The sequence below is a fragment of the Synchiropus splendidus genome, chromosome 4, assembly GCF_027744825.2.
Source record: "Synchiropus splendidus isolate RoL2022-P1 chromosome 4, RoL_Sspl_1.0, whole genome shotgun sequence".
In the NCBI taxonomy this organism is placed as follows: domain Eukaryota; kingdom Metazoa; phylum Chordata; class Actinopteri; order Syngnathiformes; family Callionymidae; genus Synchiropus; species Synchiropus splendidus.
Window position 1 is genome coordinate 6189838 of NC_071337.1, and position 13146 is coordinate 6202983.

The window sequence follows — 13146 nt, forward strand, 5'->3', positions numbered from 1 at the left end:
CTCCACAGATGCATCAAACTAGACGAGATACACTTCTTAAATATTTAGTACTTATTTAGCGCCGATGAAAAACAGATCAGAGGGACTCCAAGTAAATTTCTAGAGGCTATTTAACCATATTTTTCTATACAATTAAACAAAACAATAATAATAATAGAAATAAAAATAGATAAATAGATAATCACTGTGTTGTTTTCTCTTTCATTATGAGTGGGAAATGAAAAAAAGCAATAGATTATGATGGAATAAATGTGTGGAAATAACATGATCTTGACATAATATGGTAAAAAAAATAAATAAATTCACTAACTTTGAGGAAGAAACGTAGAAAAGTATCGGACAGTATGCAGTATTGACCAAGCATAATAAAATGGAAAATAAGGTACAGAAAAAGGGGGAAATTACAGAAAAATATTTACAGAAGGAAGTTAAACTAATAAGCGTAAATGGCTTCAAAATGTATTTAAAAAATAAATAATTATGAGAAATTGTTGAATGAAAACATCTAAAGTGTTATCATGATTAAAAACTTGAAATACAGGACACAATATGCTGGAGTGAGGACCATAAATACAGCGAGAAAGGCCTGCATGAGGCACTCGGACCAGGCTTTTCTGCCGTTTTCTTCTCTCAACCAGCACCAACAGCACCAGCTCTGGACCCTTGATTAGACCTTGTCCATCCTCTTGTCAAGTCAGGACCTGAGCTGTGAGTGGCTCATCTCCGGCAACACCTCCTGGTACATATTTCTCCTGTCTTGTTAGTGCTCTTCTCCCCGGGCTGCACCACCTGAGGTTGACAACAGTAAATCATCATCGCCCACCATCGGTTCTGTGTCACACTGCTGCGAGCACGTCAAGCTTCCACACCTCCCCACTGATCTGCATGGCTGGAATAAAGCAAGAATCTCAGATAATAAAGAAAAGAGCGGCGTGACATTAAAAGACTCGAGCCCTTCGACCACAGTCATTATATTAGAACTTGCTTCCCAGTTCCTTACACCAGTGATACTCAAACACCTTGTTAATACTGTGGCCCCCAAACCGTGTGACATACAGCGAAGTCATCTCAGGTGGCGGCGATGCAACATATGTGAGCGTCTGTCGCGGTGTGAGAGGGCTAATTAACTTGGGTGGAAGTTACATAAAAGACACTAGAGATTGTTCTCGGCAGGGAGCGACGAGTGGAGGATCAGCGGACCGAAGGGAGATGCCTTTTCGGGTAATTGGCGCCAGACTGAATTGCTCACAGAGGCGCGATGAATGAACGGCAACATTTTAACAAGCGTTTATTATTTAGCAGCTCTGTTCTGTTGGACTCCTCCTGAATGTCCCCAGAGTTTCCTTGTACCTGTGCGATGGCAATTGAGTTCTGCTGGAGCACGACAGAAGTGTTCTCAGAGGGTGGTATATGAGCTGTTGTAGGGGCTCGGATCGACGTGCTCGGCGGAGAATATGGCTCCGGCTTGAAGCTTCTGGAGGATAAAGAAGATTGTTCCTCCAGCAGCACGTTATTAGTAAAGTAAAGCGTCTGGGCAGCTTTAGTCTGCTGAGTGTGTGTGTGTGTGTGTGTGTGCGCACGACCAGTACTTACGAGTGTTTCCTTTTTTTTTTATACTTCTGATTTGTGTCTGGAGGAAATCCCCTGGCGACACACACACACACACACAAATCTCAATGGCCTGAGTGAGTCAGAGTAATCACTCAGCTGCCAGCAGTGAGTACAATTGGATTGCGGAGGGAGTCACTTGAGGTCAGGAGCCCGGGTGTGGTTCTGGTCATGGCGGGTCGGCAGATGATGGATGTCAGGCAGCTACTCATCACGGTTCATCATGTCAGAGGGAAGGCTCTCTGCCGCCCGGTCCATCACGCCTCTCAGTTCCTCTAAAAATAATCATCTTTTGTTAAGGGCTCCTTCTATAACAGGTATTTACGTTGTTGCATAGCAACAACCGAAACGCGGCTCGGTGCTGGGTCACGCCGATTTAAGCCAATCAAAAATAGACGTAGAGATTGACGTCTCTCACTGGATCTCGTTTGTTTTGAAAAGTTGCGTCGTCACTGAGCCGAGTCACGACTGTTTGCTGTCTTGCCTCCAAAATGGTGGGTGAGTTCCCCGAAGGCTTCCAGACTGCAGAACTGAAATGATCCTTCCACATGGGCTAGAACATCGATGACTCAAGCTACCACACACTTAAGATCTCGCTTTGAATCATCCTGGTTTTCCACTTAAACCAAATCTTCTGACAGTATCGGCTCACAAAAAAAGTTAATCCATCCATTGTCCACTGATATCTGAGGTCACCAGCCATTGGTTAGAAGCCAGACTTCCCTCTCAAGGAACTCGGCTGACATCCAGGCCGGCGGAGAGGCCATCTCTCCAATGTGTTCAGGGTCCTCCTCCCAGATGGTCGTGTCCACAGTGCCTGAGCAGGGAGGTGCCGAAGAAGATGCCTAAGCCACCTCAACTGGCTTCTCACGATTTTTTGGGTTGAATACTTCTACACTGAGTCTGTCATGGATGACTGAGCTCCTCACCTCGTCTCCAAGGAAGAGCCAACCATTCTTCGCTGCAGCCCTCCAAAGCTTGTGGCCACAGGCCAAAGGTTTTCACCAGACCATGGCGTCAGTAATCCTCTTAGAGACCAGAGATGAGATGATCTTCTTGCATCTTTAATGTCCAGCTTCGAGAGGGCATGCCCAGGAGCCAAAACCTCTCAACCACAACTCTCAACTTCAGATTTTTTTCCGCCTCAGACCTCTGCTAACATCAACGTTTCAGAGGTCTGGCTTGAAACACAGCAAATGTGGGGATTTGTTTGTTATCTTGATGCAGTGGAAGCAATTTGATGCATTTATGGGTTAAAAGTTCTTCTCTGTCGTCATTCATGTTTCCGTCCAGAGAACCGCGGTCTGAGTCGACAACAGCTGCTCTACTTCCACGCAAGACACACTGAAGGATTTGGGTTCAAATAGAATCCCAAGCACACTCTTAAGTCTGAATCCAACCCTAAACTTGTAACCGCCCTTTATACCTTTCTCTGGAATTATACAATGTCCTGTTGATGGCAACCGTAACCACCTGCTGGCTAATAGAACATGTTTCCTCACATCAGTCACTGTGGAGGTCCAATCTAAATTACCATAGAAACAGGGTCAGTCTGTTGCTAAGGAGAAACTCCAGTCCAGATACAGCGTCTCGAAGGGCCGCAGATAAACCACAATTCAGCTCAGACTGCGAGATATTAAATTAAAAAGTGAAATTTAACTGTCCAATATGGAGATAACAATGTGCAGGAGCGGCCCCGCTTGCTCATTATCGCGCTGCAAGACCGCCGCTATCGCTGAAGTAACAAGCTGCAACGAGAAACCAGAGGCGGGGGAGCCAATTCCCAAGGGCCCCATCAGAAATCTGGACTGATATGGGAGTCCAGACCTCATGTGATCTTAAATGAGTCACAAAAATGACTCATCGTGTTTAATTGAATGTTTTATCAATGCAGTGATCATCCTCTAGCCTCTCTTCCTCTTCCTGCTCCTGTCCTCCACGCCCCTGACTCTCATCGGTTATCTTCCTCCATCTCCAACGTTGGTCCTTCATTGTCTCACCACCCATTCTCGATCTCTTGAATTCTGTCTTATTTCTTATGGACTTCATTCCTCTTCACTCATCACAACAAACCGCCATGTAATCCGCAAACATCATTGACAAGAATCCCACCCTGACCATGAACTCTCCTGTCACTCCTGTCCACCCTCACATCCTTCTCAGGTGCTCAGACTTCCTCGTACATGCGAGGCTGAAGAAGCATGAAGAATGAAGATCCATCAGTCAACACTCGAATTTAGGTCACGTCATTCTGAAGCTAAACATTTCATCTGCTCAGTCTCTAAGGGAATCCTCATGAGGGAACATCAGCGATTCAAAACCGCATCACAAAGGCTGAGAAACAGGTTCCACTGTTCTTGTTTCGGTTGAAATAATGAGACCCCACAGCGACAAGAGTTCATCCTGCTGGATCTTCACCCGGTGATGCAGATAATAACTACCAACATATTGTGTGCGACTGAAGACTCTGATCTACATTACAGCAATGTTTCTCTGGTGACTGTCGACTAAATTGGGATAATACAGAGTACTGTGAAATCCGATGCTGCAGTGGCGCCAGAGGTTTTTAGTGAAGGTGTCATAAGTGCTTGACTTGTCAGAGAAGGTGCTGGGAAGTGCAATTACTGCGTAGGTTCACACTGTTTCTTAAAGCAGATCCAGGCAGAGAAGGCTCAACATAACCTGTAAGAACGTCTCACTGATTCATTTTGGAAAGTGGATTGAGCCAGTGTTGCGCATGTAGGTTTTAAAATGTCAATCATTACTAGTTACCTCTTCCCAAATGTTTAATGATTTATTGTAGTATAAGTATAGTATATGCAACGACTTTTTTCTTGATGAACCCTGAAACCAACGTGGCTAATATATGGATGTTTCCAGGCTAAAGAGCTTCATGCTGCCAAAATATTGAGGCTTGTCACATCAAACCGATGAAATCACAGGCGTTTCAGTGACCTTAAAGCGCGCAAAATGCACAGTTTTCGCCTGCATGACTGCAGCTCCGCCCACAGAGCCGATCTCCTGGAGGACCAGAGACGAGAAGCAGCAGCTGAGACCAGCTGTGGTGTCGGAACTGTAGACACACAGGCAAAAACAACGCATTCTGAGCGCTTTAAGGTCAATAAAAGATATGAGGAGCATTATCAGTGCTTTTGGCTTTTGCACTTCAATATATTATAGTTACATACAAACACTTGGCTCCAGGACACAATGGGCAGTTCTCGTGCGCATTCTTTCATTTTACTTCATGTAGCATACAGTAATGTCTGTCCTTCTAATTCGAATTTTGGCCGCTGTTTCTGTAAGTTGATCCTGCGTCTGATTGGTTCAAGCGTTTCAGAGCCGAGTTGGTCACGTTAACTTTGTTGTAAGAGAGGAAATAGTCATTAGTTACATATTGTTGATAGTGACAAAGTAGAGTGAAGCAACCCAATGAACAGGATCAATGTAAAAAATAAATAATAATAATAATTATTATTATTATTATTATTAAACAACTTTCTACTTCTACATGGAAAAATAAACAAAACAAAACTTTGGCAAAGAGAAAAAAGAATGACAGAAAATCTAGCTTTAAAATTGATTCTTTGCCCATGAATGGTTGTCACTGGTTCTCCATAGGAGCTCTGCAACAGGCTGGCCCCTGTCTCCCAGTGCAACCTTATCAGAAAATGGGTGAAAATTAAAAAATAAGGAACAAATGAATGAATAATAATTGACTGAAATGAAACTATAAACTTGAGGCGTCTGTTACACGCTGAGAACCAGAAACAGAATGATCCTGGAGTGCAATGCGGTTTGCTTTGCATCCTAATCCCATTTGAAGCTGTGAATTCAGTTTATTCCACGCAAGGAGTCACAGAGTTGTTTCTTTATCTCGCTTTCGTCCCTGACTGCGGCTTATTGTAAAAAAAAATCATCACTTTCGCTGCAATTGTTCAAGTTGCTGCACGTCAGTTGCTTAGTGACGGCAGCTCTAGAACCCACCTTCTGCTGACTGTAACAATACGATATATATTTCTCCCGACCTTCCTGTCACAGCTTTAAATACACATTTGTAATGCGGAGCTCAGCAGTACGAGTCTGATCAGTGTGCTCCCCCCGGGTTGATTCTTGTCCACTTCTCCGTGTCTTTCTCTCATTCCTCCGCCTTCTTCTCTTGGACCTGGTTCGGTCCAGCAGGCTCTTAGGTTCAGAAATTGGTGGATATCCGCCAGATATTAAGATTTAGAAGTGCATTCCACGAGCTGTGGGCGTGAGAGGAACTAAATGTGGATGGTGGACGTGTGCCAGAAACCACCGATGTATTTGAGTGAATAAACGGTCTGCTCCAGACCACTGTGAGCATGGAGTGTCTTCACTTGTCATAATTTTCTCAGAGTGTGATTCCGATGGGGGGCAGTCTTCGCACCGCTCCATTATTTTAATGTTTGTAACTATGCAAACTGATTTTTGGGATTGTTGGCTGTTTTCGCGATTCATTGCCAAACATTATTCTACAAAATTCAGCACGAAATTTCGACACGTGCCTGCCCACGAGCTGCCGAGAAATCTGTGAAACTCACACGCATGCCAGGTTTGGTGAAGATAAGCCGGAGAATTACCGATGTAAGGAGAACTTTCTGAGTGTGTGTGTGTGTGTGTGTGAGCTGTTGTCTGTTAGGCTTCAACTCCAGGAAAACAGGCTGAACAAATACTTGCTGCCGACTAACTGCATGTCTGATCTGAAAACATTCTGGGCAGTTAACAGGAAGACAGATACAGCTATGATAAATCCAAAGGACAAGTTGCTGCTCCTTATGGTTTAGACCGGACAGCACTTGATCAGTGGTTGAGAAAATTGGCTTTCGCTGTCACTGCTAACTGAAAACAGGTATGTCTTTCAACTTTAAACAAACTTTTCCAGTAAATACTTATTCTATGTGGAATGTTTGCCAAATGATCAAGATTCTGATGCCAAATACGAGAGAAAATGGACTTCTTCAGTTCATGCTAGGTTCCATGAGTCCCAGTCATTATGTCCGTACCCATCTTGGCATGGTGTCATGTTTATCCGGTTATGTTTTGTTAGTGAGGGTTAGTTTTGTTCTTCTGTTAGTTTGAACGTTTGGTTGTTCATTTCCTGTTTTATTTTGGAGGGGTTAGTCTTGTGCGCCTCATCTGTCTTGTCTGCGTGAGGTTAAATCAAGTCTCCAGGTCAAGTCAAGTAAAGTCACAGCCTCTTCTAATCCAGTATAGTCAAGTCACAGTCTTGTCTTGTCCTGTCAAGTCTTCACATCAAGTCAAGTGAACGTGAACCAGCTTTTGGGTCTAGAACCAAGACAGGCCTCAGGACTCACACCTGGAAGATTTCTCCCCCCTGGCAAAGACATAATTCTTGCAAGGAAATTCTGCTGCATTCCTATTTGAGGATGAAAGAGATGAGAGCGCCACAAAAGGCTCCTGCACGCCAATAAAACCACATAAAAGAAAAATGTTTTTTTCACAATCAATAACAGATTCACTGCAGGAAGGACTCTGACAGGTGAAACTGTAGTTCCTCCGAAGTAAGCTTGAAATATGACTGTTTCACCGACGGAAGACGTAAGCAACAAGAGGAAGTTGACAAACGAAGATCCATTAGGAGAGACTGGAATTTCACATCAAAGAAGTGTATCAGTAGATATATTTAAGCAAACTTCAGAGGAGAGATTCACAAGACGACTAGAGCGAAGGGCCATGATGATACCATATGTTCAGTGCCAGAAGTAATGGAAAATGATAATGCCAGGTTCTTTGTCGCAAACTTCATCAAAGATAAACTGGGGCAAAAAGAGGAGTTTGTTGTGCACTCAGCGAGGCCGCCTGCTTGGAGTGAGAGCAGATGAACTGATGAAAATAAAGGAGCCTGGGGGCGACCTGGGAACATGGAGCTGCTTCAGCTGTCCACACCACTTCACTGAAACCACTACAACAAAATAACGCATATGCTAAGCCTGTTGTGGGCGCTGTAAGAAGCTCCAAGAAGAAGAAGAAGAAGACAATAAGATACATAGGAAGCGTGTGCATTAGCATAGTATCCTAACAGACCGATCACAGAAAAGGACGTTGTCTTCTGTTTGACTGTTGCACTACTCTGTGTAGTGTGTTTGGACCACCACTGGATCTTCATCATCCGTGTATTTTGTGCGCTCTTTGTGTTTGCCTTGTGCGTGCATTCATAGATTCAGTTCGTATTTGTACGTGTGATATTGATCATCACGTTATTTTTCTTTCAGTTTTTTTCCCTTGTTCTGTTGCTGTCTTCCTCTCATGGTCTGGTTCTCCTTATTTTTCCTCTGTTGTATTAAGTTAAACGACCTTCCAACATCCATACTTAGTTAGCTCTAGTTTTCTCCCACATGCTCTTGTCTCTATTCACTTTAGGACTTTGGAATAATAGAAGTGATAAATGCTATCTATAGGGGAAAATCATGGTCAATAGGGAAGAAATAATAAGACTGTTTTTTCAATCAACAGCACATAGCAGAATGAAAATATCAAGACAGCTGTGTATGAGGAACAAATGCAAGTTCTACTTGAATGAGAGAGACACTGTGCTCACTCTCCAGAGTCAAGGTGTGGAAGAACACCTACCAAAGTAATACAAGACCACTGCTTCTGCCATGGAAGATGGCTATTAGAAGTGACTAAGAACATGTGATTTAGCTGTTTGCAAAAGCATGAGTACTGACATTTCCTGAGCTAGAGAGACAAACACTGCTGGTCGTGTTTAGAGGTAGAAATGTGGATCATCTACACAACATCTGTTTAAACTAACTCCAGATGAGGAGGAGCAGAGAAGAAGAGGGACCTTCTACCAACCACATACTAGAACCGCACTGGGAGAAATAGTGGGAGTAAAAATGTGGAATTGAAGGAAGCAAATGAAAAACCGGCACAATGTGATGATTGTCATGAAAATGGAACTGACGCACTAGATTACTCTGGAGAAGAGACTAAAAAGATCAGAAGTAACTAAAGGTTAGCAACACACAATGGACTAAAACAAACACAAAAACTAATACACACAAACACAAAACAGACACACAAAAGACCAAGGAAATAAATTCATTCAAATGTGAAACAAAATAAGAATAATTGACTGCCTTTATTATTATTATTATTATTATTATTATTATTATTATTTGGAGTCTGAGGTGCTGATTGTCGTCCCTGCAGCTGCGGACTCACATTGCAAACTGAAAGGTAAAGCGATGGCTGTTTCAGACAGATGACACTAACAATTATCTCAATGGAAATCTGGTCCATTAAAACAAGACAGGGTCGTGAGAGGGCAGACGCTGCTGCAAACAACCCTGAGTACAGCACCTGCTGCCAAGCGCACGAGTGTAGCTTCAGTGTTTCCTCCCACAGTCTAACACATGCATACATTTCACTACAGCCTCTTCATCCCACTGATAATTTTGCATATGTAAATAACAGGCAAAAGCAATGGCACGAAAACTGCCTCCGACACGGCGACTCGATCCACACGATCACAGACTCGGGAGCATTCAACGCTCTGGAAGTAAAAGATCAGCGTTATTGTGGGCAAAAACACTGAGCTGACAGAAGCGGGAAGGTATTAAAGCCATCATTCACGAGCGATTCATACCCAGAGTGTTCATTTTCATCAACGCCCGGGAAGTTAGATTGAGGTTGAAGTGAGCTGCTGCCATCGCAGCGTGGCGGCTGATCAGACATGTGGCCCTTGTCAGCATCAGCTAGCAGGACGATCAGGAGACAGCTGGAGAGGTTGTCAGCCTGCATCACACAGTTCAACTTATTTAATGGCGTTTTACAAGAGAAAAAGTCTCATAAGAGCAGAGCTGGGCAAAGTGTGGCCCGGGGGCCATATGCGGCCCAATGTCTGTATTTGCGTGGCCCTTTTGTCGTCAGACTAAAACTATCTCTGATATGTTGTAGTTTTTCTGCCTTTTTTGTTCTTGTTTTTTTTTTTAAGTCACCACCACCAATTCTGCAGTAAATATAGCATGCTTTTGTTTTAATACAAACATTTTCTTCTTTTTATTGGCCATTTGATATGTTTATCCTGTTCCTCAAAATACATTGAAGGAATATTGAAAATATATCTTGGAATGAATTGCCTTTTATCTGGAACGTCTGGTCCATAGTTATGTTGATTTATATTGAAATTAAATGCATATGAAATGAAATATTTCAATAGGTTTATGTTTCTTAATATCCTTACTTACATTTAATCTTTTTCAGCTCATTTTTTCCTTGTTACTTAAGTATGTATTTTGGATATTTTTCCATCATGTTTTGTAGTCATCGCTGTCTTTCTTTTGATGACGGCCCCTCACAACAGTTGCAGTGTCTAATGTGGCCCCTGTCCACCTCTGCATTAGAGAGTGGGAGGAAAATGGAATTCACCAGGAACTCACTGCACGTAGCAAGGTATTTGATGAGCACCTTGCTTGTCATGTGACATTAGTCACTACTGCTGGGGGTAAGAGAGAAATGCATGCAGTTTGGTTGCCTGAAAGCGTGTTCTGAATTTGAAAGGAGGACGAGTTAAAAGCAAAAACTGTTGACAGATTCACGGTGTTGAGGAAGGAAATGAGAGAGTCAAATAATACTCAAGGAAGTCTTGAAGACATCCTTGTGAGGTTGTGCCTCCTGACTAGAACAAGTGGTTCGCTCTTTGACTCCGTTCTGTGTGGGCGCCGGTCGGAGTGTCACCCTGGCATCTCTCAATGTGATTGAAAAGCAGAGTTAGGTGTCGATTAGGTTTGACAGAAGCCTCGCCATGTGTTATCTCAAACAGGAACGTGTGATGAAAGTAGGGGTGAAATCTTTAGCACCCGACTCCGACCCTCTTTGTGAGGCACATTCTGCTTGTCATGTCGCAATAGACAAAATGTTTTGTTGTATGTGTTGGTGACTCTACTTACTTAAAGGGATTAGCCGTTAACCCCTCAGGATCCAACCATCCTCACTCCATTGGCATCATATAGTCACATTGGGAAGTGGACTTTTGCGTCCTATACTGACTCTAAAGGCAGCCTTCTGCGTCGCATAGGCTGTTCAATGGCATGTTTTCCATCCCAGGGGGGAGGAGGCTATAAACACGTTATTGCACTGCATTGCAATATTACGCGTAGAAGAAAAGCATCACCATCCTATGTCCTACCTAACTCCAAACGCTCTTTTTTTTCGCGTCGTGATATGCCGCAGAAGGCGGAGCATTTACTTCAAATGAAAACCCAATGCATCAACAACACTTAAGGCTGTCTTTTTTTTTGTTCTTTCTTTTTTAGTCACCACCACCACTTGAGCAATATATATAGCATGTTTAACTAAAATTTTCTTATTTTTATTGGACATTTTTGTGTGTTTTTCTTGTTCCTCAAAATACATAGGAAGCGGGCTTTTAGCTAGGGTGGCTGCAAAACATGGAAAAATGGGCGCCCGATTCTTGACCGTAGCTTGACCATAGCTGGTGGACGCCCAGACGCCCCCCTAGCTAAAAGCCTGATAGGAAGAAATATTGAAAATATATTTTGAAATAAATCGCATTTTTATCTGGAACGTATGGTCCATAGCTAAGTTGATTTATATTCAACTTAGATGCATATAAAATGAACCAAATACATTAACATGCACGGTAAAGGCTGCCTTTGGAGTCAGTATAGGACTCAAAAGTCTACTTTCCCAATGTGAAAATATGGCGCCATGGGAGTGAGGATGGGTTGCAATATTCTGGTCAGAGAACACAAGATTGTCTTCAGATTGTACCTCACTTTAATAACACCAAATGACAGTGAACTCATCTCACACACCCAGAGATGACTGGGTTGTGTCGATTATATCCGCCTGCTTGGGTCTATGATGGTCTGACTCCTCTCACAGGACTATATTTACCTTGTTCTTCTGGCTCCTGCATCATCTTGAGGGATCAGAAAACGGAAAGGTCCACAGATTGTTGCTTATATCCGAGGTCGAAGTCTGACCATCCCATAATTAACCTAATTAACCAAAGCACTGAAATAGATGTGATTCAACCTGTTCCATAAATAGAGAAGCTGCAAGCCCCTGTTTTCAATATATACTCGCTGGATCTTTCTGGAAACTGACTTTTAATCATGTTGCGATCCCACGTCGTCTCATTTAAGTCCCTTCATCTGTAAAACAGAGCACGGCCGCTGTCTCTCCGGAGGAGGATTGTGGTGTGTGAGACTACAGAAAGTGTTTGAATTTCTCTCACATTACTTCTTGATTTCCAGTCTGGCTTAGACGGTTTTTCAAGTTCTGAAGAAATCAGACAGTGATCAAGTCCCACTTCTTCTTGTGCCACAGGCAACAGCTTCACAATCCCTATATGAATTTAGGGGTGAATACTGATGTTTGGTTGGAAAGAGTGAAATCATAATATGAATTTAATAGCAACTGTTTGTTTGTTTCACCTGGTCAAACTCACCTTGCAGTGGAATTAGATTTTCTGTTGAGTTTTGATCTTCCTCAACTGTTGTATTGAATACTGACAAAGGCGAATAATTCGCAGATGCAGGAAGAGCCAGTGTTCTTGCCACTATTTGTATCATAATTCACCACATGAAGAAACAAATATAAGGTGTGTTATGACCTAAGGAAATGCTGGGATATACTGATAATAGAGAGCAATGAATCAGAGCTTAAATCTAAATGCATCTGATCACAAATGCTATTTGACTGCATTCAGTGTTCTCTGTGTGTTGCATGCGGAGAGGCTGCAGGGAGAAGAGTCCTCACCCAGTCGTCTTGTGCAGAGTAGACTCTTTTCTTTTTCTGTCGACGCTGCACATGTGCCGTGGATGTGACTCCCATGTTTACATGTGGTGTCAATAAAGATGCTGCGGGGTTAGTGTGAGAGGGTTGACACACAACTATAGATGATAAAGAAAATTTTCTTTCATTCATAATAAATTATTATTCATCATCAGAATTTGAAGAAATAAACAATTGTGAGTCATAAAAACGAGCCTTGACATATCAACTCACGCAAGCTTATTTTTCCTCGGGTCAGAAAGACAGAGGTATAGTATATATAAAGAACCCTTTTGGTGAAGGAAACAGAAGAAATATAGCATTCAATTCTTAAATCCTAACTTGAGTTGGCTCATATGCAGCTAGATGTGTGCATGAATAAGCAAACATGGAGGCAGACAGCAACAGACTGACAGGATTGTAGCAAGACCAACATGCTGTCTTGTGAGGACACACACAACAGAATGTTACACAGATCCACTGCTCTGTTGATTCTTCAATTGTGACAAACACAAATTAGTTTTTGCAGATCTATGGACTGTTTGTTGTCCTCATCACTCAAGAGAGTGAACAAACTGGTCATTGAATTTTTTGTAATAACGATAATAATGGATGCTTGTTGAGTCAAAACAAAACAAAAAGCTTCCAACTGTTCAAAACGTATAAATAAATAGTCCATTTCAATGGGTTTATTCATCTTCTAAATGAATGGGTTATTATTGGAGGTAGTTTAAAAATAAATAAATG